Source organism: Anser anser (assembly GCF_964211835.1).
Source record: "Anser anser genome assembly, chromosome: 11".
NCBI classification, from domain to species: domain Eukaryota; kingdom Metazoa; phylum Chordata; class Aves; order Anseriformes; family Anatidae; genus Anser; species Anser anser.
The window spans coordinates 15795206-15818071 of NC_139732.1; the positions used below are offsets into that span (position 1 = coordinate 15795206).

General features: G+C 34.2%; 1 protein-coding gene across 2 annotated transcripts in view; it reads right to left on the reverse strand.

The window, feature by feature from the left end:
• LOC310879844 (uncharacterized protein) overlaps positions 1 to 22866 on the reverse strand; it is a 796982-nt gene that overhangs the window by 155623 nt on the left and 618493 nt on the right. Inside the window, exons 16-19 of one of the 2 annotated variants that reach the window (XM_083794781.1) lie at positions 18615 to 18727; positions 14523 to 14696; positions 12244 to 12359; positions 11618 to 11680 (exon numbers count right to left, since the gene is read on the reverse strand). The gene's annotated coding sequence lies outside the window, so the exon portion shown is untranslated. Of the gene's footprint in view, positions 1 to 4831; positions 6135 to 11617; positions 11681 to 12243; positions 12360 to 14522; positions 14697 to 18614; positions 18728 to 22866 lie in introns of those variants that run through there. The other variant, XR_014571147.1, reaches the window with a different exon arrangement.

The following is a 22866-nucleotide window of genomic DNA, read 5'->3' on the forward strand; positions in this document are numbered from 1 at the left end:
TGAAAATATAGAGGCTTCATAATGAAAAGTCAAAGTCAGCTATAGCGAATGAGTAACAAAATGCTGTTGTTTGCAGTAGACATCTATGCAACTTTCATTAATGACTTCTGCTTTTCAGAGTAAAGACTGTAATTTAGTAATTCACTTAAGAACAAGCTTAATATTAACCATGAGTGATGCTGCTAATCTGTGTATAATTAGATTTCATATACTTTACTGGACCTAAAGCAGCAGCTATTCAGCCACAGGACAGCCCTTCTCAAAGGGGTGCTTAGCTGGACACCTTTCTTGCCACAGCTGCCAATATATGGACCCAATAGTAACCCTACTTCAAATTAAATGAAAAACTGAGGATTGATTGATTCCTGATTCCAGAAACATCCTCCTTTCTACACACCTGCCCATGGACCAGACAGTGGCCCAGCGTTCCTCCCTACTCCCCTACATACTAGTAACTTTTGGGGCTCAAAACAGAAGGGGGGTAAAACAGAGGAGGAAAGGTGGATGAAACAAACTACCTAGTGTTACTGAATCACAGTTTCTGAAGATAGTTTTAAGTCACCAGCACATTCAGAATTCCTCCCAGGCACCCCTTAAATACCTGATGTGAACACTGAATAAAGATGTGCTCAATACAATGAGCAAATGCTGGGATGTGTCTAATTTTTGTCCATGCATCCAGCTCAAAGTGGCTTATTTTAGAACAACGTCATGCTACGCAAAATTTCCTTTATAGCTGGACTCAATGATATCATAATGTTGAAGGAAATGAGATATTCTGAATCAACAGTGCAAACTTCTATTTTTAGAACTAGCTGAATGTGTTGTTTACTTATCACTATTTGATAACTTTTCCTTTTGTAGGTTTATTTCATGTAAAGTAAAGCAAAACTATCAGATTTAGTATTCCCACTCACTGAGTCCTACAGACTTTTAAAATCTCTGAGATTCAAAGATTTTATGGCACCTTACAGATAAATATAAATATTTTCTTTTCTCTCTTGCGAAATAATATACACTTACTGCTGCTCCAATTGTGATACAAGAAATTAATATTTTAAAACTATTTACATGTTATTTACTGCTATAATAAACTGAACCTTTTAACCTTAATCAAAATATTTTGAATGCAGTCCAGTAGATGCCTAACTTTTTAAATTTAGTTCTCTGAAGACCAGCTGAGATACTTTAGGATTAAGGAAAGGGTTAAGCAAATGAGCTCATGAAACGTGGAAAGCATTGGAAGAACCAAATGAACGGAGCTTCCATTCATGCCATGCATCCACTTAAAAAGTAAGCAAACCCACAGGCTGTTTAAAGTATAAAGGGATATGGCTGACAGTTGGACCAGATGCTGGTGGTCAGAAGTTTTGCATCAAGCACATCTTTCAAATAAGTTTTTATGACGGTGTCTTATACACTTCCAGAGACATGTTTGCAAAGTGTTTTCTGCATGGTGTATGGTACATATGTACAAAGTGATTTCAATGTATTCTGACACCATGTGTTTTTATCTCTATGTCTGTGAGCATAATGTAATCATTGGAAACGTAACCTTTGTGCGGGCAGCTGTTTCAGGACATTTTGATAGATATTTTCCTTCCCTGGCTATTTATTTGAAATGGAGATTGTTACTTAGCATATGGTCTGGGTCTCATGGGCAGAAAGGAGCAGGAGATTGTGAAACAGGGAGTGCATCTGCCTTTACTGACAAGTGGCAACTGAAGTATTATGCCTTTTCTCCAGATGTTTCTTAATGAGGTGGGCATGCATGTCTTCATTTCACCAGCTTTCTCAGACAGTGGAAAACACCATTTATAAATAGTATCATTCATGTTTTATATCTTGAACAGTTTTCTCACACCACCTATGAGAACATTGTAGGACAAAATAGCAGCCATATACAAGTGTTTTTCTTTCATAGTTAAAAAAATATTAAAGCCACTATTACATTTGAACTTGTGTCGGAACTGTCAAATTATGTTCTGTTGTGTACAAGCACTACTCATGGTGACCCTGTTTTGCAGATGTAAGTAATTGCTTCTTGTAAATTACTGTCATTGAGTCCCAGAGAACTCTTTAGTTTCTCTCTGATCGCTCTCCATTTTTCTGTTTCATACACTTCCATTCTCTTCACTGGCTCGTTCAGATAATACATTATAACAGTCATTACAGGATAAGAGCATGAGATGATATTAAAAAATAATCATCAACTTTTTATTTGATTGCAAGAATTGGCAAATACCTGCTTAAAGATAAGAGAAATGTTGATCCACATGAGTTTTAGTGCCAGGTACTCAACCTGAAGTTTAGGAATGACATATTCCATTTTCCTCCACTTTCAGATACACATTTAATACACATGAACACAGAATCAGAAACTGTTTTTCTGTTTTGGAGTACTTCACTAAATCATTATGAAGTACATGGGAGAGGCTGCCCATAGCCTTTGGTATATTAATGCTAAAAAATTAAACTTTCATCATGTTCTTCTGTTCTTATGAAACAGCAAAAAACCTACAGGTGGTCTTCTCATTCCAAAAAGTTGAAATTGGAAGAGTTCCTTTTGATCAACCCTAATCATCACATAGGAACATTTAATTAAAAAAGTAATTAGGGTACAGGAAAATAAATTACTGTGATCATTGCCGTGATGTTCTTCAATAAAGAAATTAGTTATATATTTTTATTGACTGGTGTATATTAAGTATTTTCCTGCAAGACCTTTTCTTCTATTGGAAAAAATAACGCACCCCCTATTGCTTCATAGTCATTTATGCTTTACATGTACACGTAACTACTTTTCTCAGAAGAATAAAAAGTTTGAATTATTACTGAATCATACAAAAAGCACATGTGATTTTGGCCTATACCTGGTCTTTGACAAACTTTTAACTTCTTACTCTGCCAAAATTGGCAGAATTTCTCACCTCTTTATAACCTCAGTATGACCTATACATCCACAGCGTGTCTAAGGTACATTTGACAGTGCAAAGTCAGATTATTAATTTTAACCACAAACAAACCAGAATGATAGAAAACATCCAAGCTGTGATTTACCTTGTGCAGCTTGTTCAGAAAGGTGGGTTTCTCATACAGGCAAGTCTGAGCCTGAGCAACGTGGATGGAGTGACCTAGGATACAGATCAGGCTCCACAGTGAGTTACAGTGATTATGCTGGCTTCATTTTCAGGTAGACGAAATCCATCCTTTCTCAGTCTACACATAAATCTATATTTAATACTGTGTGGAAATTAGGGTTGAGTGCTGGAGCATTATCTAATATTAGACAGTATTCATGTTGAAAATGGAAGAACATTTACTGCCAAATTCAGACAGCTGCTATCCTTGTATCAAGTCTTTATCATTTATAGCCAAAACCATGAATTTAAATTTTTGTAACTGTTGAAATTTGAACATTTAGGATGAATCTTCTTAACACTGCCCTTAGTCTTAGACTGAAGCATTTTATGTAATTATATACCAAGAAGCACAAGGTTTGTCAGCTTTTTCATTCCCTCAAATAGCTACCTAGTATCAATTTATATTTAATTTTCTTTCTTTCCATCTCCATAAGAATTTCTACTAAATTTCTTTCAGGAGTTGGCAAAGCATTCTATATATTTGAAATTTAAAACTTCATTTATTTCTAATTTTAAATGGAGTTTTTATTGCTCCATAGTTGAAACATTTATATGTAAGGAATACATTGGCTTTTTAGTAGGCTGTACTATATTATTCAGTTTCATGTAAATACAGAAGTGTAAGGCATTTCTGCCTTGCAAGTCTTTGTTTACATTTAAAGAGTAATTTTAAGATGATAGGATTTTAAGGACAAAACTTAGCTATGGACTAGCTGTTTGCTAAGAAATGCTCCATCTCCTAAGCAGGCAAGGTAAGAATTTTATTTAATTCTGTATAGATTCCTATAACAGAGTTACAATGTGAACATTAAAGGTTACACTGAAATTTAGTAGGGAGATGAGAAATACAATAATAAATAGAAACATGCATTGCCTATGAAATTAAGGTGACAGAACTGAGTTAATTCTTGGTGTAGTACTAAATGACTGTCTTTCTATGGAGTCTGTTTTACTGGCAGCTTAGTAGTTTCTCGGTTTCACTTACAAGTAAGATGATTTCCTAAAAACATACAATTAAAAAAATCTTTTGGATAGTAACTGAACATATTTTTAATCCTCTAATATTTCCCATCTATCTGTATTGAGAATACTGATAATTTCTTTTTCATTTAATCTCAATGCGAAATATTTCACATATTAGCAAGCTAAACTTGCTTGGACTGCTTAGTACGGTGCTGTAGTCAGTGAAGTCATTCATGCATACACCAGCACCATGGCAGAAGAAGATTAGGATTTGCTGAAAAACAGTCTAGTATTTACCTGCTAATTGTCATCTCTCAAATAACTGTTACTTGACTATGTGATCACTTCTAGTCTGTCAGAACTCGCCTGCTTGGCTTTGCAAATAAAATGGAATAAGAGCTCTCATCATCAACATTGCCTCTTGGCTGAGGACTCTGCTTCTTAAAAGCTGCTTAGCTGCTACCCTGCCATCTCCCAGATGTTCATTTTGTGGAAAACAAACAAACAAACAAAACACCCCACAAAGTAAAGCAAAACAAAAACAATTAATTTAAACTAATATTAAATACTTTAAACAAGCAAATGTTAAGGAAGTTGCATCTTAATTTCTCTTAGATCTTAGTTTTCATCCAGTCTAGAAGGAATAAACTTAAAAAATACAGACATATCTTCAGCATGATAGCGATGAGACACTGACAGGAAGAGTTAGAGAGCCTGCCGAGAGTGAACTTAATGAGAGTGAGTCATTAAAACAAGGAGACATACCCTTACATGCAGAGATAGGCATATATATATAAATATATATATATATGTAATTTTTAAATAGTTGTAGCTTAATAGAGTTGTTTTGGAAATCTGCAATGATTTGGTAAAGGTTTGTCATTTTTGTTTGTACTTCATCATGTTTGTACTTTGAAGAAAATAGACTCAACAAACTAGCATTTCTTTCATGAAACTTTGCTTAGCAGACAAATTGGAGACAAATTACTCTCTCCCAAGCTTCACTCTAACCACATTAAATCAAAGAATTGACTTTTCCACTATCTATCAGAAATAGGTCCATGGATATAAAATAAAAGTGAAATTATGACTGAGATCTGGGGCTTAAATTCCTTTGCAACTGCTGAATCAATATTTGTTTATTCAGCCAAAAACTCATATGGGTTCAATACAAAAAGAGCAAATTACTGTATTTACACTCAATAAGAGCTACAGCAACTTCATAGAGTCATGCCCCCATGTTTCTTTATGTATTTTTCATCTTAAATTTTATTTAACTCCAGTTTAGATAGAATGACAACTAATCAAAAGATATGCCTGGTTCCAGAATGAGTAAATTCTGTCTTACTGAAATCCTTAAGGTATTATTCCTTACAGTTGAAAACAGGATCATATCCAATAATTTTAGTAATTTTGTAAACCTCATATTCAATTGTAAGTATCTACAGCAATTTTATTGGATTTCCCATGATAATCATTAAGCTAGATTTTACTGACAGGAATTGATTGCTTTGGTCTTCATTTCATCATGCAATTGCAACATTAGTACTTATATATTGCAAGGAGAAAATACAACTGATATCAGTCTAGTTATTTAAATGACTTTCTGTGTTTCCATCTTGATCCTGTACAGAACTACCCCAACTGGGTCAACAGAAACCTTTTCTATGTTCTCATCCACATGTGTTTTTGATACTATGCTGGGCATTTAGCTTTCATGTAGTAACGTGTATGAATGTGATACTAACAATTAGAATATCAACCTGCTAGTCCAGAAGAATAAATTGAAAAGATATAGGATAGAAATATAATTATGTGAAATGTATTAAAATTCTTCTATTTAGATGCACCATCCTATGCATGCTTTTGCATTGGTGTCAAAAGGACACATTCGAACCTTCTTATTTCACTCCTGCTCAGTAAAGTGAATATTCCAGCAATATGAAGAGATTAAGTCTGTGTATCAAGAAGTTAAACTAATATCTTGTGTATATTTGGAGTAAAGAGCATGCAAAGGTGAAGTTTAACCTAGGAAACAAAAAAAAAAAAAAAAAAGGAAATCAAATCAGGAGATAACAGTAATTCAAAACATAATTTCTTTTAATGCAAGCTCAATACCTTTAAACTAACTGATCCTAAGAAAAGACCTTTTTATTAAGGATTATCTGTCTCTTTTGCAGAGACATTATTGAAGATTAATGAATTTAATGAAAAACCCCATGTAAGCATCAAATTAAGAATTCTGTTGCTAAAACAGGGCAGCTGACTTCCTTCAGTTAAATCACATTGTTGCCTTATGCATGTAATCCCAAGCAGGTGACCATACTGTTTAATGAGGAACAGTTACAGCTGAATGGCTATCTCATAAAAAGATTTGGCCTGTGTATCCAGGCGATTAAGAAAGTGAAAGTAAAAACAATTAGTGAATTGCTGCTGATTTTTAGAGAATTTGGTGGTAGAAAAATGTTTAAAACAAACTGTATAGAAACTCTTATTTATTTATATATTTCTCAGATACTGTGCTGTTTTTCTTAGGGTATATATATTTTTTTCCTATCACAGTTCATATTTTTCTTTTGATTCAGTTCCAAAAACAACTGTTGGAACTGTTTTTCTTCCCCACTTATTTATTTTGGAATTGAACTGAGTGCTAGTGAAGGTGACAGCAGTCATCCAGGAGGGCTGAAATCTACCAGTACTGCACGACCAGTGAAGTGTGCTTCCACAGATAAACTGCACTTCAGCTTGACAGTCTGTTTTATCTTTGGAAAGCGGTTACTTGCACTTAAGTTTACTTCAAAGAGAAGATTGGTTTGTCAGCAATGGCAATTGAAATTAAAGTGTTAAAGCAGGAACCTGTACAGCTGTAGCTGATTCAGCCTGTGGATGGCCCCACCACCAGAAGGGTGACCTCTGAATGGGCATAGCAGTCTAACAAAACTAGCTTTCGGAGTATCTATGTATCTGTAATAAAACCTAATTTCCCCCAAAGTGCTGAAAATTATTCTGGTTATGTTCCTTGGACAAAAATCTTTACTGTCTGAGATGGAACATTTTAAAATTAAAATTTGGATCTGGCTTGTACTGTTCCCTCAGAATGTGTGTCTTCATTTTTTTTTTCCAACTCAGATGAGTAAATAATATGAACCCTGCTAAGGCTCCAAATATTTTTTCTCAGTATTGACATGATTTACTGCCATGGCCTAGCTGTGGTCAACAGAAACCAGGAACAATGAAGGAAAACCTATCGGTAAACATAATTTCATTCTGATAATTTTGAATAATGCATTGATTGCATTTCATTAGAATTAAAGCCTAACTTTATACCGTGTCATAAGAATGACTCAAAATTCATAAAATCATAATGACTCAAAAGCCTATACGTAGCTTGGGAATATAATATACATTTAACCTAATACAATAATACTGGAGCTGTTTTTTCTGTCTATTTCAATTTTTAAATAAGGAAAGATTTCACCTGCCAAAAGTCAGAAGAAAGAAGAGAACTGAAGAGAAACATTTCACCCTCAGCTGAACTTTCATACTTTTCTGGCATCAAGTTATCCCTTAATTGCCTGGGAATTTCCTCAGGGGCTTAATATTATTTATTTTTAGTCCATGAAATTCTCAAAAATCCAGATGTTTGAGGTAATGCTCTATTGACCCTAATCTTCAGTATCAACAGATATGCTGCATTGATTTCAGTAAGTCCAAATGATCTTTTTCCTTTACTCCCTTTTGTAGTAGTAGAGAATCAGTTATGGCTAGATTATTTTTTTTATTTATTTTTTAGTAACTGCAGAAACATGTACTACATAGCATTAAATTTATATCATTGCATTAACATATATCATTTATATAACATATATATACACACACACATATATATAACATTTATATAACGTATATCATTTATATCATTGCATTAACAGTGCTTAAATGAATCCAATTATTCTCCTATTTCAGAAGCCCAAATAAGACAATAACCTCAAGCTTATTTTTTACAATTCTGTATCTTCTGAAAATACCTTTTACCAGTCTTAAACAATGTGCCAGCACACAACACAGAAATAGTCTGTATAACGTATCCAAAATAGTTTAGATATTTTACTGTGATTTTTAAATACCTGTTATTGTCCATTACAGCAAAAACTATTGAATATCTACTATTCAATCCTAACTTCTCAGCAGAGTATAACAGAATAATGAAACAGATCTTTACTACTGATCTCTGGGAATTAATTTTAAGTTATTTGCATACCTTTGTGTAGTCAGACCATCACTTTCAGAGATGAGACAGACTGCATTTTGATAAAAATCTGTGCAACTCTTGGGCTGTGTTTTACTCATGTATGTTGAAACTATATTCAGTAAAGCAAAGGTCATACACATAGTTGAAAACTCTGCAAAGAGGTTAGGCAAACACTGGGAAGCAATGCAGAAAAAGTAATTTTCTCAATTTTTTTTTTTCAATGCCTTAATTCATAACCGTTTAATTCAGATGCTTACTAGGCAGGCATTTGGCACTTTTAAGTATCCCTCTAAAAGCTGATGTTTTGACAATCTTGAGATACTTCAAAAAATCTCAGATCAAGCTTGCTGTTTGGCCTAGGCCAAAAAGCTTTCAATCCATAAGGCATTCAGATGAAAGTTATCTGATTTTACCAAAACATCTACAGAAGAGCAGGAGTCACAAAAAAATTAAAAAAATAGTCCCTCCCAAGTAAGGGACGTGGTACTGTTTTCCACTCTATCTGGGGAATCTCTTGTACTAAATTCCGATATAAATTTGTATGAAGTACATTTAGCATAGCTTCCAAATGGATAAACTTTTGAAAGGTTTAATGTGGTATAAATCAAAATTTTTACATCTTATTAAGTCTGTAGTAAAAATAAAGTTTATCCACCCAAATATCTATTACATATTTGATTTTCTTCTCAACATTTCTTGGAAATACATGTGTCCTTACAGAAATCATTAACTCTATTTCTGAGGATTCAAGCCAATGCTACATACCAACAGTGGTATGTAAAGATAGATATAAAAGTAATGTAGTATATTTTTTGACTGTTTTCTTCAACAATTTGTGCCTTCATCCTTTCTTGACATCAAGGATTCTGTTGAAAAAACTCCCTTGATGACTTGAAGTATAAACTAAAATCTATCTAAAAATAATTGTGCAAACATTTTTTATTTTTTTTTTTCTCATCAGCTCTATGGTAAGCTGGAAAGAAAAAGAACCAAACAATATAGGATATTTAAACTGAACTAAGTAGTCAAGGCATCTGATTATTATTATTATTATTATTATTATTATTATTATTATTCAATCTGTTTGAAACTTGAAGCTAATTAAAAAAATCCATATTAGATTTTTGGAGAGCTTTTTACTGGGACAATTTCTTAAAATTGACTCAAATTCATAGAAAATTTCTGATACATTTATGCTACAGTTTTCAAGAAAGTTGCTAACAAATGCCTTTTCTAGCTCTACTTGTAAGCTTTAGAAAAATGCTTTCAGTAAACTTATCCTATTATTATGACTATTCTGTGTTGCTAGGTTGGAATGGTAGTGGGGTTTCTTTTGTACTGGTAAAGACTGACCACAGACCAGGACAACAGCATACAGTCCTTCTTGTACAGTGATGTCAAGGATTTTCCTCTGCATGAAATGCTAATTATGCCAATTATTATGCTTGTAGTCAATATGCCTATTGACTACGTACACATATAAATGTATGTGCTGCTATATGTGAACATACCATATATATAGTGTGTTAACAGTTTTCTCATTGACAATATAAATATTTTTCTATTTCTCTTTTGAGCAGAAACAAAGTAAAATGATACATATTGTATAGTCTCCAATACAGCATATCACATGTAAAAATAGGTTGATGATCTTCAGTATCAGTTGTTAAAATAATTGAAAAGAAATAAGGTTGCTTTGGTTTTTTTTTGAAACCATTTTAACATGTGGATAACATTCATGGATTTTTTCTTAAGTGGCCCTTAGTGTTTGGCATGAGGTGGGTGTTTCAACAACATGTGATAATTCTGTCTTTCCCAAGCTTCAGTATTAACCCCATGGACGACAGGAGCAAATAGTAGTGAATGACAGTATGCTGGCCATCTGAAAATGTCAGCTCTCAAAAGGTTAAAGAAAGAGTAAAGGGTTAATGTTGCAGGCTCTTGTGCTGTATGCAGTGTTTTTGGAACGTTATTCAAAGGCTAAGCCTGTCCCCTACTATTTTTTTTTTAAACAAAGCCTGCAGTACTTGAACCTGTCTACTTCAAGCCTTGATTAATGTTGTTAACTGCTATTCTAGCTCTCTCCTTGTAGCTGCCAGATGGAATGCTGAAGATTATTCTGCATCACTTAATTGGAGTTTATAATTAAAAAATGGTGAGTGCTATGGATTACGTTTTGCCCCTTTGATCCCTACCCAGATAAACAAGCTTCTCTAATCAGTAATTCTCCCATGTCCTCTTTCAGAGATGGTCTGAGATCATATGTCTCTAATGTCTAGAGTATATATTAATATTATGTCATTTACAAAAGTGTGGAGACAAATTCTGGTCATACATGCTGTTTCCCTTAAAAACGTAATCCCACACATAGAAATATAACTCTTCATATGGCTTCCTGTGCATACCTCCCACAAACATGCAGAAATATACTCCCTGTGCAGAAAAATAATAATATATGCCAAACATACATATGGGTCCTATACAGCCAGTTCCAGGACATATTTTTATAGTTCAGTTAAGGACAATTTGGAGAAGTGACTTTCTGCATCATTTTGGAGGACAGCCAAACTGAGCAAGGGCAATTATACCTCTGCTTCCATTTGTTAAAGCAGTCAAAATGTGTATGTGCATGCACAGGAACATTCATGTATGTGGACAAAAGTTTAAACAGTGATTTTAAAGGAACACTTCCTACGTTTGTCTATGTAAGAAATGACACTGCAGGCAGAGACATTCCACAGAGGGAATCATGCAACATGCATTTGTTATAACAAAGTGGTCCAGACCTCTGTTTCTCTTCTGAAAACACACTGCAAGCCACAAAACCTCCTAAAAGCCTTCTAATACACATAAGATCTTCAGTACAACAAACTCTCACCACCTAAAACATGCTCATTCAGAAAGAGAGATGAAAATATGAAAGACGTCATTGGCCTTTAATCCTGCAGTAGCAAAAAGGCTGTTAGACTGTAATTCTGAGGTGAGGTAGATCAATTATTGAGGAAGGAAGAAAAAAGAAGAAAAAAAAGCAGCAGCATAACCCAAACCTGCCACTGATTCCTCTTGCTGTTTCCTGAGGTGAAATTGTTGAAGATGACAGGAGTCCAACGTGCTAATGCTTCTGAGCCTGCTTGAAGTTGAAGCACTTGCATAGTATGTCAGTGGGGAAGAGTCCTCTATCTAAGACTCTGATCTCTTTAAAAAAGATCTAAATCTACTTTATTTTCTTAAACAAATTGTATTAAATGCAGTGTCCTACCTGGATTTGTTTGGCATATGGTTGTTCTGTTCTAATCTGCAGCAAACCATCAAATAGCAGATCCTGAGAAAGCAACAAAAGAAAAATGATACTACTGTAAGATTAGTATACGTTGGGCAGATGATTTTAAAACTAAATGTTATATTCTTTGGAGGGAAAGAATAGAAAGTCACTTTTATAAACAAAGCAAAAACCACAGAAATGAAATTTGGATACATTTTGCAGTGGCAAATGGATAGCTATTTAATTACATTATAGAGAGAAACCTTTTCCCTTAAGGTTCTGTTGTGATATCACTTTGTAATGACTATATTTTGATGTGATTCACTTTAAAATGCTTTGGAAATATGGCACAATGGGATAGTTTTTCTTTTGTTAACCAGGTTTATGATTTAAAAAAAACTTAACTGTGCCAAATTTATTCCAGAAGCATCTTTTTTTTTTTTTCTTCTAAATTTGCATCATACTAATTCACCTCTTTTATAGTAAGTTCTATTACTTAAGAAAAAGAAGTACTTCCAAAGAAGTGAGAGATGAACTGCTTAATGGCATATGGAACTGCAGTAGCTATGGAAAGGTTGACCAGTGATTTGCAATCCCAGAAGAAAGACTAGGTAATTCCTTACATGTCCAGAGCAAGCTTGACCTCTTTCCAGGTCATGAGGACTGAGGAAACAACCACCAGCTCTTGTATATTTCAGTGTCAGCAGATGACAAGGAATTTTCCAATACTAGCATTTTCCTGGAAAAGAAAAAAAATGGTCCTGGAAATAGTTCCCTGTGATGTACAAATCACTAAGAAGCAATCTAACTACCTAGGCTAGAGGTAGCAAACCTCGGCAATGCTGTGCCTACAGGCTTCTACAAACTGCAGTGAAGTATTACCCCAAAATAGATATACCTTTACACATTTAGGGCCCATGACTGATTCTATTGTTCTTATGATACAGTAAAAAAAAGAAAAAAAAATCCTAAAATGCTGAAATGATCATACTTATAGCTTAATAACAGAGTTTTCAAGGAAAGGTATTCAGCTTTCAACTATAATATTTAGTGTTGTTGAAATATAATGATTAGATACTTGAGATTCAAGTCTTTATGTGTAATTAGCTTAATCCATAAATTATAATCCATGAAGGTAATAAAAACAGTCATTTTGAAAATCGACTAACAGAGCCCATAATTTTCTGCAGTAACTGTGCTCTGTAACAGCAGCACACAAAAGTCAAAATGCTGTTTGTTAAGGAATGCTGCTCATCTTTGCCCATATTAAAATAAATTATTTGACAAAAAGTCACTCTCGTGTTACGCATGTGGTTTCTTTGTCAAGTTATCCCAGTAACTGGAAAACTAAATAAAAAAAAAAGAAATCAGAAACACAGGATGACTACTCCTAATCCTCCCTTGGACAGAATTTATGTAAATAGCCAAGATCCTAACTAGAAGCAGACTTTTTCTCCTGAAATTACTATTATTTCAGCATTTTATATTTTTCTCTGAGTAGCTCTGCTTGCAAATAAGACTCAGTACTAACCTACACTTAGCAAAAAGAGTGTTTCCTTGTAATTAGGGTGTTTCATTCCAATTTAGGCCAGAGCTATGATTGAAGTACTTTTTGATTTAATTCACTGTTTTTCCTGCTAATCATCTGTCCTCATGTATTTTTTTTATTTTTTTTTCCCTTTAACTTTTGCAGTCAGTAAAATACAGTTTTAAAACAAAGAGAATATGAGGAAGGAAAGCTGGAAGTGTGTTTATTTTGTGAGTCTATCACCCTTAACTTAAATGGGAATGCTGTGCATTTTTTTCCCACTGTTTTGTAAGAAGCAAGAACACACTATAGTACCAGGGCTGTTCTTTGTGAATGATGAAAATGAAACAACTTAATGAATAGTTTAGTCAAAAATAGTTTCCTAGGCTATAATCATGGCATACAAAGAAATCAATGTGCCTCCTTTGCTCCTCCTGCAGAATTAATGGATTTGTGGCACAGCACTACCCTCTGGAAGTCATTATGGCAAATTGTGTCAGTGCTTATTAAATTGCAATGTATAAACAAATGTTTGATTATAATACATCTCCTTCACATGTCATATATTATATTTTTATTTTTAGAATATACAGGTTAAAATTTTAAACTGAGTGTTGCTTACAAACTCATTAAAGTTATTCATAATATTACTCAGCTATGAATGAATCATTCTTGACATACATAGAAGTAAGTTTCAAATGGGCATATGCAAAAAGTAGGGTTGTATGTTTAAACTCACACCATTTAGTAGGTATGGTTAAACTCCCAGACTAATTAAAATCAATGATTTTTTTTTCTCCAAAGTCATCGAGACAGGATTTCACACATAATACTTCAGTATAACAAAACCACAAGTAGATGTGCAGAAACATTTAAAAATACTTTGCTGAATTAGGATTAAAGCACATGCATGATATTCCCTATGTATAAATTTAAAAGGAGAGGAGCTTAACAGGAATGCTATGTGAACTATGAGGTGTTTACAGTTGACACTCTCTTTGTCTCTGGTGCCTTGGATGATCTGATTCTAGACTGCTTCCAGTTACAACCACATTTTTATGGTGATCCCAAAAACTAAAATAAGCAGTACAGTTTTGTCAGATTTGTGATCCCACTTATAACATCTGTGATACATAACATTGTAATCCTTGCCATAGCTAGAACCCTAAGAGGGGTGGCTTTCTGAAAACTCCTATGGGATGTATAAGAGGTTCAGACTTTATGAAACTTTTCCAGAAGAGGTGAGATTCAAGGGATTTGAGGTGAGATTCAAGAGATTTTTTTGTCTTTTTGCTCTTTTCTTCAAAACTTTTTTTTTTTTAAACTGCTGACAAACATGTCTCACCCGTCTGAACAGAACAGCTGGCACATTACCTTGGGGTGTAAGCCATGGAGAATCAGACTGAAACAGATGTGGTCACTGATCTGCCACATCATTCCTATTGTATTCAGGACTCCTTAGGCAGTACAACATAGATGACAGCCTCTGTAAGGGACTGAAAACCTATATGGAGCTAAAGTGTTTTAAAAATTCTTGTTCCAATGTATCTGAGGAGAAAAAAAAAAAAAAAAAAACAGGTCACTGTGTAGTTACGATTGATCAAATTGTCATATTGATTAAATTCTCCCATCCTCAGTATTTTTTTATACAACCGTAAGAAATATATTTACTTTGCACATTGTAATATGATATGCACAAATCTTTTATTTAAAATCCCTCAGTAAAGCTTCTGCATAATTAAAGTTCCTAATGCTTAAATAATCTTTCTGCACAATTATACAAAACAAGGCTAGAATGGTGCAGTCTACTATGCTGTGAGAATTAGAAGAAAACACTGCAAGACTAAACTAAAAATTTTTTTTTGAACAGGCTGTAATGTAAAATTTTTTTTTTTGTGAGACACTTCTTTGTCTAAAGTATTTTAAAAACACTTTTTTTTTTTTTTTTTTTTTTAAATCACAACAATTTCTAGTTTTCTTACATTACTCAGTGGTAGCTTTTAAAGAATCACAATGTGTAACATTTACTTTTTACTATTTGTACCTGTGTTTTTATACTGTGTTATGCTGTTACAGATAAACAAAGGGGCTCAATGCACTACCATAACTATTCTTTATATGAAAATGAAGTTCTGCAACAACTTCAGCTTTGGCAAACCCTTCCAAAGATTAAATACATGAACTAGAAAAAAATGCATTTTGCTATTTAGAGATGTGCTTCTTAACACTATAATTGTTACAATACATAAATTCTGTAAGCTGCTAAGAAAATAACTGTTATAATCCTTGATCTTGAATGCCAGAAAATAAAAACAGAAAACATGCTTTTTGACACTTGCAATCACTAGTTCCTGCTTTACTTTTGATAAATAGCATCAATCTGTGGTGGAAAATGTCATATACTAGTGGCCTCATATCTACATTTTTAATCAGAAAATGCTTGTTTCTTCATCAACTTTTTATTCAGTGAGTTTGCTGGAAAGAAAGAAAATGGACACACTCCTTGCTGTAAGACTTTCTTTTCCTTTCTTCTAGAGAATTTTCAGAAATTCTTTATCTGAAGAATTAATCTGGCCAATCTGCTGTCTAACGGATAATAATTGGTTGCATTTCTCACAAAACAGTTATAGAAAAAATCAGAAAATAAAAATTATTTAAGTGAGAGTATTTATCACACTGTTTTGAGCTAACTTCCTTTCATTTGCAGAAAGGGCTGAGCACTGCAAAAGAGATTAATAATTGAAAAGTCACATTAAAATGTGCTATAAGGCAAGCAACAGCTTGCAATACAAATGTTGACCCATCTGAACTTTCACTTCAATATAGTATTTGTTTTGCAAGGCAGAAAGAAAAGATCTGGTCCATGGTTTTCAGTTGCAACAATTTCTTCCTGCCTTGGCAATTTGTTGGTCCTCATTGCTCCCTCTTGTTAAAGAGAATTCAGAAGAAAATATGGTTCTGGGTTGCGGGTGGTCAGATACCACAAAGGAATCTGAGACAAAGAACAGGAAAAAATGCATGAATACACTTAGAGGTTAACACTACTAGAAATTGTCTAATTCTTCCTGGTTAGATTGCTGTCATTTGCAGTAAAGCATCTGCCTACTGCTGTAAAATTACAGGAAAGCAAGACCTGTTGTCAAGACCAGCCAATTAGAGTTATGTCTGCCTCTGTAGGGTGCTTGCATAAAAGGCTGAGCCATTTTCACAGATAATCCATTTATAAATCACTGTAATAAAATGGCCATCTTGACAGCAGTTCTGTAGCATTCTTTCACGTGTTCCAGTTGTATCTAGGCAACAGAAACATGTTAGTTAGATAAAAGCTGAGGTGGGGATGTATGGGTAAGGGTTCTGGCATATTTCAGTGACTAGGGTAGAAAGGGCAAAGGACTAAAGATAGAGTATTGATTAATATTTGAATCTATTAGCATAATAAAATAGTTTTTTTTTTTTTTTAATACTGAATGTGACATAACATACAGAAATTTGGAATAGTATTTTAAATGAATAGCTAATGATAAAATTACATTTCTTGCTATATGTATTTTTTTTTTCCTTCTCTCTTCCACTCATCCTCTCTGCTACTTCCTCTAATTTCCGTTGAATATTGAGTTTATGGTAAGTTCAGCCCACTGTATTAGCTAAGACAGTAGGACCAGATGGCAGAAATTCAGGTACACACTATCCAGCTGTTAGCAAAGGTATTTTGGTTTCCTACACATTATGGGATATTAATTATAAACACCGTAGATAGAACAAGCACAAAAGCAATTTTTCAAGCACAATTATAGTGAAAAATGATGACAAGTATATCCCTTCTTGAAGGAAAAACTTTTGTAACTTCTCCATTTTATCACAGAGGCAATTCAAAATCAATGGGACTTTGTTCTCTTATCCACATATTCTTATGCAAAACACAACATCAGGCTTCACTATCATATAACATAGTACAGAAATCCCAGTCCTAGTTATAAGGGTGAAGATAGTGACGGTGTTACATGCCAGCAAATAAGATATACCCACTTAAAATATTTAGTCCAGGTATTTTAGACACCAGTCATATTTAGTTCAGTATGAGGTGAACGAAAACTTATTTTCTAATTTTGAGAAATATTTATTTATTTTTGCATAAAAAATAAATAAATAAATCCGTAGTGAAGTACTTGTAATACTATGCATGCTGAAAATAGTACATTTTTTTAGATTGCTATTAAATAGCCTTCTTTCATATTAAATAACCTTTCCATATATAAATAATAACAAACCAGAGAAAGCACCTATATGATGCAATTCACCTGCATCCTTTAGAAATGAAAATAAGAAATTTAATCCCCTGTGCAATACTATAGCACACAGAACTGTTAGGGAATATTGCCTACCATGACATACACAGCCTAATGCCTGTGAAATGAGAAGAGTCTTCAAAAACTGCTGAACCTCAGCAGAATGTCAGCTCAGCAGGGAGCAAACCCAAGAGCTCTCTTGGAGGTGTCTCTTCAACTTTGAGACACTCACTCGCCAGACATGTATCACTGCATATTACTGCTAAACTGTTGAAAATACATTTAGTTCTTATTTTATCTAGTATATTAAAACATTATGTGGATTAGAGAGCAATTTCTGTAACCTGACTTTGGCACCAGATTCTAATAGCATTTTAGCTGCCTGGTTTTAGAGTGAAAGAACAGAAAAAAAGGTTACAGATCAGATCCTGCCTGTGGCTACAGAGCAAGCTGGAGGGTTGAGATTTAGTTGGCAAAATTAAACCAGCTAATCAAAAAGTGCTGAAGCAGCATAAGTACAAAAAAGGCTGTTCATACTGTAGGAAGTGTGCTGTTCCATTGCTTATGTCTACAAAACTTTTAGCTAAGCATCCCTTGAACTTTTCTCATAAAAATGCAACCTAATTAACTACTTGTGCTTTCATGTACTCTTTGTATTTTAAGCAGGGCATTTTAACTAGCTGAGTCAAACCTGCAGTTCAAGCCCAAAACAAGGGTTTTAAAAATGCAAGGCTGCACACAAAATACAAAAAAGAGGGCAAAATACAATTCCACAAAAGACATTGGAGAAAAATGGTGGCATGAATTCCTGTTAATATAAACATGTGAAAATATCTGCAGAAAAGAAAGAATGGACAATAGGAATGGGCCTTACTACAGTTTTGATGCTTTGTTTTTTCTTTTCTTTTTTCTTTTTTTTTTCAGTAGTTTAAATTCTTGAGCAAGATGGGAGTTGTCCTATATCAGTTAAGAGTCAATATAAGGCTGTTGCTGTACATTGTGATGATCAGTGAAGCATACCTTTGCACTTCTATTTTCCTTTCAGAAAAACTCCAAGGCTGAGTTTAATGCCCTAAACATAGGTGCTGATTGCCATTTCAGATGCCCTGACGTATTTTAGCCCTAGACTAAAGCTGTTGATCCAAAATGGCATGCATCTTCTCCAAGTTCTGCATCATACCTGCCAGATCCTTGTTGATGTTTCAGATCAACAGAATATCCAACGTATAACCTATGATGAGGCATATGCATTGATCCCTCAATTTCGTATGGGTTTCCTTCATGAAATGTATCCTATATATTAAATGTAAATATATAGTTATAAATTTAATAACCATTATATATATATAGTTATAGTTAATATATGTTACATAAAATTGCAAACAGCGCTCAACAACATGAACAAAAAATTAAAGAAAGAACAAGAAATACCAAACATGGAAAATCAGAGGAACTGCTAGAAACAATCTTCCAGAAATGTAAAAGGTATGGTTACATATCTTTAAAATATTCACTGATGAAATAAGACTCAAAAATTGAATTATATGTGGGTAATTTCTGAATAGAAGCACAGAAATATAGTACTTGCAATGAAAAGTCTCAGTCGATATATCAGATAGACATTAGCTGTCTGAACACTTTATATGTTTACAGCCTGTTTTTCATGAACAGTGACACAAAGTATTAGTTTCATTCCTTTCTTGTCTTGTCAAACTATTTGCTTATTTTTTAAAGTAAGCAAATAACTATTGTCAATCATATGAATTGAGTATCTAATTATGTACAAGCAGGTTTTAAACAGCAAAATATGATCATGTCAAAAAAAGGTTGCTAAACTACCGGTTTTGTCAAAGTCATGATTTGAATATCCTCTCACAGATATCCCAGCAATACATGTCTTCCTATGGCTTGGATGATGTGATTTCCCTTGTGAGCCTAACAAATGGAGAAAAAAGGGCTAGGATGTTTTTCTTTAGAGGTTTCCAGTAAAAAAACATAAACAACAACAACAAAATTTAGAACTGTTTTGTCCACATTTCTGCTTTCAATTCAGTGTCAAGATCTGTTCCAAGTGTTTCCTGTTTACAGGATTTTAGTGGTTAATAGGAGAAACACAAGATTTCTACTTTTTTTTTTTTTTTTTTTTTTACTGCAGATCTCTATTCAACAACTTTTCTCACAGAGACTTGTTTTTCTGAGCTCTAAAATAAATTGGTTCCTGAGCTCCAGTTCATCCAGTCATCACAGCAATCGCAGCAACACAGACCAGTTCCATTCAAAGTAACATTAACAACTTTTTTCTTCTCCAATAAGACTCTGTATTGCTTGTAATTTACAATATTTCTAATGTTTTCTTGCTGTCATAGCATTTAAAAAGAAGGCCCGGAAAAGCTTGAGTTGATGCCAGCTGCTTTGTCTACCTGAGTAAGACAAGCAATGATGGAAATGCAAATGGCAGCTCCTTATTCCTCACTCAGGAAGGGAAGGGAAGATCTCAGAGGAGAACAACATGCCAGGGATGATGTGATATTTTATCATGGTCTGTAAGTGAGTGACAGGCAGAGAGTCATTGGCTTCTACTTTTACCTCTAATATGAAAGCATCCACACACAAGGCTGAGAGCACATTCAAGGTATGTCAAGGAGTAATAAAGCTCAGAGAGAAAGAATGTGAGAAACGTGTTGTTGTGCTACTTCTCCTAGGAAGTGCCTAGTTTGTTATGAGAGTTTGGCTAAGCAGCACTTGGTCTTGATTTCTGTTTACCAGCTTCTTATTTTTCCAGGACAATTATTTATATTTTTCAATGCTTTGGATAAAACTTTCTTCTTTAAAACAAACCCAAGTAAACCTAAAAGAACTGCAAAAAATTGGGGGGAAAATGGTGAAAAAGATAACTTAAAGTATTTTAAATATTTTGGGTTGTTATCAGATTGAGAATTGGCATACAGTCTCATGCAGAAGGGAGAAAATGAAGCATAATCTCTAGGGCTCCTTAACTAGGCAAGAGTTTCAGTCCATATACTATTAAACAAAATACCACACGTCAACTGTGCTGGTCTGGCATATACTCTGCAATAGAGAGAGAAACACCCTGATAATATTTAAAAGCACCGCATGTGAAATGAGTCTCCTTCCTGTCTTCTGCACTCCTTTTTATTTATTATTCCAGCCAGTAACAGCATTGTCCGAGGCCAGTGAGTCATTAAGACGCTCAGTGTTCCCCACCATTTAGTCCAGTTGGAGCAAGAGAGACTGACACACATGACTTTTTCTGGAGTGCATGCCCACAGAGCTGGCTTGGATCCAGAGCACAATTCCAGTTCAGCACAAATCCTATTAATCTCTTGGGAGCTGAAGGTGCCTCCCTAGACAGCTGACATATTTCAGGCCACTGATATTATTTGGAGATATTTGTTGGTGTCTGCCTAAGATAATATTTGGAACATGGTGCATCTAGCCAAGAAATTTCCTTTCACCAAAGCATCAAATACTTGAAGTAACACACATAAAAGATAGGTTTTAACAACTGTTCTGCCTTGAGTTTACGTGTTTGGATATAAATGTAATAGGATGCTGATTAGCTCTATAATCAGATACTACTGACTCATGTCATTCTGGAAATCTGACACACCATAAATTTCTGAGCATTAAAGAGAGAATCACCTCTCACTTTCTGAAAGCAATAATTCTTGGCAATAGGGGGCTTTATATAGTGCTAAAAGATGAGTGTGCAAGAAAAGGCTGAAGTGGCAGTAGTCTTTCAGACTTATCTAAAATCTTTCAGAAATAGTATATTTCCCTTTGTTTAAATCCATGAAATCACTTCCAATCCAGGCCAAACAGGAAAAAAAAAAAAAAGAAAAAAAAAGAAAAAAAGAACACTAAAATGTCAAGCTATTATGTTAACATTTTCCAGTTTCAGGTCTTTATCAACTTTCTGAGACAATGACCAAATTGAGCTTTCATGTCTGAACATGGGTAGTGGGATACAGTTGGTATAGCACTACTGTCAGACATTTGGATCATTCTTTACCAAGCATAGAGAAAAATGTCAGCTGAGTTGTTCACACAGAACTTGACATTTGGGTAAGTGAATATAACCTTCAGATCTGGCTCTCCTTTAACAGGCAGCAGAAAAATAAAAAGCTAATGGAGACAGGCAAAGCAGAGTTTGAAATAATCATCGCACAATATCTTCTTAGTAGTCCAGATCCTGCCTACACAGTCCAATCTAAGTATTTGTACCAGGAGCTGTATGTCACCTTAGAGAAAGATTAATATTATTATTTTTTAAATAGAGAGCAACATGGTGTACTTTTCAACTCCAGTCTAGGGAGGTTGTGATCTCTAAATAGGTTCTACCAGTAAGTGATATACCTGTATCAATTACCCACAAATGTAGGACATGCTGAACATGGAGGATTTGTTCTTTGCCTCTCTGCATGATAGAGGTACTCCAGCACTCTTCGAAGAGGAGATGCTTCTGCCTTACAGTGTGTAATTATCTGCCTCAGAGTCTGTAAGCTGGTAAGCTTATCATTGTCACCTATAATGTACCCTTAGAATTATATTACTAAATTCATAATGTAAATAGTATTGAAAAGTGATAAACATCCACTAGTGCAATTTTCCAAGTGTGCAGCACCAAACTGCATTGTCCCCAAAGCTCTGTTGTCTCAAGAGATTGAGTAGAGGCAAAAAGTGGGGAAAAAAGGGTGTGTGGGGGTAGGGAGGAGTGCTATTATCAGCAGTGACAGTAGCTAGTGCTTTTGAGGAATGCTATTAAAAAAAAAAAAAAGCATGGACAGAGGCAAATGCTTTATGCTAGGTTTGTTTCTGTAATTTAGATAATTGGAACTCCACTTCTTGGAACACTTTAATGATTTGTATTACATCTTTGATGGGTTTTAGTGTTAAAAGTTATAAAAACAAAGCCTGGGAACTAACTGTCAGTTAATATCTGCTTTGTCCATAGAACTTTTGATAAGATTTTATTTGAGGCTTCCTCAATGATACAGTTATTTTATTCTCAGATACTCACTTTAATTACTCAATTCATTCATTTCTTTAGCTTTTTTCTCACATTTTTTGCTAGTACAATTTCAAAAAAAAAAAAAGCCTTTATTAATGGTTTATGATAGCAATAATAAGATTATGGACATAAACCAGTAATACTAAATCTTATTCCCCTAGACAAATCTCAGAAATGCTATCAAAATCAAATAAGAGTAAAATACCGATCAAAATCTATTCCACTAAAATACATACTCTCAGCCACCACCATTTTTGGGTGAAGGTGAGAACACAGCACCTTACAGCAGGGCTCCACAGCCTGCATGACTAAATCTACAAATAATCTTAATTTTCAGGATTCTTGTCAGCAATAAAGTTTGGGTGATATTGAGCACTATTGAAAATTATGTTCACTAACT